Genomic DNA, 4039 nt, shown 5'->3' with positions numbered 1-4039 from the left:
TCGGGTGGTCAGGCTCGCTGACTTGGTTGATGCATGTCATCGATCCCAATTGCGTGGATCGATGCTCATGATATCAATCACTGGATTGTCGGGTCCAGACTCGATTATTTACAGACCGCCGTCATATAGCTGGAATATTGCTGAGTGCGGCGTTAACCAACAAACCAACCAACCTGATCCAATTACCCAAAGTTGAGATATTGTGTTCTTGTTGTTTGATCCACCTTTCTGCCGATAATGCGCAGAATGTTCTACCAGGGGATCTTATTAATTTTGTTTGTTTGTTTGTTGTTTAACGCAACATTAAGCAATATCCCATCTATATGACGACTGTCTGTAAATAATCGAGTCGGGACCAGACAATTCACTGATTTACATCATGAGAATCGAACCACGTAATGGTATACGATGTCATGTAATATATGACATCGTATACTATTACGTGCTTCGATTCTCAATGATCATGTAGAAACAAAGTTAGCGAGCCGGACTAACCAATCTCGTTAGTCGCCCCTTACGACAAGCATTGATTCAATCTGTGTGTTAAAATGAAACCTCTCAATTAATATGTTATGCATCCTGTGATAGATGATGATGCTATCCATATATTGATAGATTGAATAATTGAGTTTCCAGCGCATGTTTACTTGGAATGCCATGTTAGATCCAATCCAGGGGCTATAACTCTCGCTGGCTTATAAGATATAGCACCTTTCACAAGCACTGATATAGAACACTTATGAACCTTAAACGAACAAGAGTGTTTGTTAACATTGCACATTACACATTCTACAACAGCTTTCACAGTAATGAGAAGTCCATTTAGTGTTTGATGGCTTAGCATCATCTTTTTGCGTTGCCCTCTTGTGCATGTTCCTGTCCTTCTTCAGCAACCAATACTTGCCGCAAAAGGTGACTATGCTTGCCGTAAGAGTCGACTAACGGAATCCGGGTGGTCAGGCTCGCTGACTTGGTTGATGCATGTCATCGTATCCCATTTGGGTGGACCCGTGAAGATCCGGGGTAGAATTGGTCTTCAGCAAACCATGCTTGCCGTAAAAGGCGACTATGCTTACCCCTACTGCGTGGATTGATGCTCTTGTTAAAAGTCATCAGTCAGATTTTGAAGTGTCGACTGGCGTCCTAAATGTGTCTAAAAATGCGTTTCGCCTCCTCATGTACCCAATGAATTTCAGTTTCTGCAACATGGTCCCCCAAATATTCTTCCTGAGCTAGGTTCACTTTCTTCTTTTCAAATGATGATAAATGCATTTGGGACAGGGGGTAGATATTGCATGGTGTCTCACGTTATCCTCACTTATAAACCTATTCATTGGCATCGCTATAAAGTAAGAGACTTCTTTCTATAGGCATTTAAACCTATTGTGAGGTTTTACTTTCCAGTCGGGTTAAATCTCATAACTGGGACGTTGTAATGTCCCTGGGATTTTAAATAATATCCCTGGGATTTTAAAGGATATTCAAGTCATATTTGCTATATAATGTGTTATAATATCCCAGGGATTTTATATGATGTCCTGGGTATTTTATTAATATAACTTCCGTTCAGATTGTAACATGTAATGAAATGTAAATTCAAATGTTTTCTTTATATTCCCGAGGATCGAACTCGCAACCTTCATATCTGTAGCCCAGTGAGTGTACCACGAGGCTGCAGAGGTGTTGATAAGCCTCACTGGTTTTTAGAATGTCGTTTTCAAGATCCGTATGCCAGCAACAGCTATTTTACGCGCGTTTCCTAAGCTTCATGGAAAGTATGTTCGAAACATAAAAATGTTGATAAATGTTGTTTTAAGTTTCTTTTTTCGGTTTTTAAGTATGGAAAAACACTTTCCCTTGGTTTTGGTAGAGAGAGCATGACATAAGCCCTTGACATGCATTTTCAGCTTTTCCAAAGATGTCGTGCCAAGGTATGTGCTCCAGAATTACACTTCTTCTTTTTTTTAAGTGAGTTCGGGCTGAAAACCAGCCTGTCCTACCATCGGTTTCCGAAGCTAGATTAAAGGCCGAAGTTGTTTATTAAGTACTGACTTGTTACTATCAGTGTTGCTAACTTGTGTGACTATTTGCCTTTTATACTTAACTTCAGTTTGGTTTACCTTTGACGATGTGCTTTAATGCAATTAAATATCTTCATTTTCGACTTCTCATATGTGTATACTCATGTCTGCTTGCTATTCATACGCTTTTAACAATTACGAATCGGCTTTTCGAGGGGTGAGATGTTACTATAGCCCAGTGACAATAGTGATGATCAAAACCAGTGAAATGTTAAAAGGCCCGTATAGATCCGGGGCAGAATAGGTCTTCAACCCATGCTTGCCGTAAAAGGCGACTATGCTTGTCGTAAAAGGCGACTAACAGGATCGGGTGGTCAAGCTCGGTGACTTGGTTGATGCATGTCATCGTATCCCGATTGCGCGGGTCGATGCTCATGATGTCAATCGCTAGAATGTCTGGTCCAGATCCGATTATTTACAGACCGCCGTCAATAGCTGTATTATTGCTGAGTGCGACGTTAAACAACAAACAAACAAGCAAACGTTCGAGCATGCAGGTGGGGAGCATGCGATCTTGGATCTCACCAATACGTTCAACACTTTTCTTATCTAAGTTTCTACATCCAGACGTTATTAGGGACACCAAACTCCTCTGGCGAAGGGAGACTGATCTTGCGAGCAGACAATAGATTGGCTAAAAAGTCGATCACTGACTTTTTTAACAACATGGGATGCTTCTCGCAAGAGACGACTAACGGGATCGGGTGGTCGGGCTCGCTGACTTGGGTGATGCATGTCATCGTATCCCAATTGCATGGATCGATCTCATGACATCAATCACTGGATTGTCTGGTCCAGACTCGATTATTTACATACCGCCGTCATATAGCTGGAATATTACTCAGTGCGGCGTTGAACAATAAACAAACAAACAAACAAACTACTTGGGCTGCTATTACTGTCCGACTGACATTGTGAAGTAATACACTAATGCACACATTCTTGTAAAACATGAAATATTTAACGTCACATCGGCAGTATCCAAGCTGTGTTGAAATGTTTAACAGTCGTTTGTAGAAGTCGATAATACTTTTTGTTTCGATTATAGAATTTAAAAATGGCTTTGTATGATAAAGAGGTTATCACGCGTGTGTTGTGGGATCGTACAGATCATATATTAGGAATGGACACTGTATGAATTACCAAGCTAAGGCTCGCTAGATACAATGTTTATTCCTTAAGAGGACATTTAACATCCCACTCACGTGATAACATCTAATCTAACTAAAGACACAATAAGCTACGGTACATATCGCAAAACAACATTGGGAGTAGACATGCACCGATCTTCAAATATCCGAATGACTTAAAATCTCAGAGGAAAATAACTAGACTGTATATTGATTGTACATTACTAAAGTATCTGATTAAACTGTGTAACAGTCGTATTATTTAAGCAGAAGGCGGGTACGGATCATCGCTTTAGCTATTACAAGCCTGAAGTTAATATTCGTCGATTGATGTGCTTTGCTCGAGCATATGTGAGAGTAACTATGAGAAAATTGAATAAAAAAACCCCTCTGTAAATGGGTTCCGTGGGAATCGATATTCCAGAAGTGGAACAATATATATCTGGGAAAGATATACCATGATGAGCAAGACGTGTATCCCAACATCCCCCAACTTGACCCCACCCCACACCCAACAATACAGCATAAAAGTTCAAATAGTTCCTTATTGAAATGTTCGGGGATATTAATTTCAAAGGAAACTGAATATCAGTCTCAAAATAGATGAAAAGCAAAAGGTCGCTTCATTGCTTCAGTGTGGTTTATTTTCCTCCGGATCTTGACCGCTTCCGTGGTCTCGTTGTTAGAGCGGAAGGTCCGGTGTTAGATCCCCGGCCGCATCTTACCAAAGGACGTTAAAAGATTGTACTTGTTTTTACCATGTCTGGCGCTCGGCATTAAGGGGCTAAAACAAGGGCTGGTCGGTTCGGAGTATACTGTGTCTGAGTG

This window comes from Haliotis rufescens, unplaced genomic scaffold (assembly GCF_023055435.1).
Source record: "Haliotis rufescens isolate VD_foot unplaced genomic scaffold, xgHalRufe1.0.p SCAF_18, whole genome shotgun sequence".
Classification (NCBI taxonomy): domain Eukaryota; kingdom Metazoa; phylum Mollusca; class Gastropoda; order Lepetellida; family Haliotidae; genus Haliotis; species Haliotis rufescens.
This window is presented reverse-complemented; position numbering follows the sequence as displayed.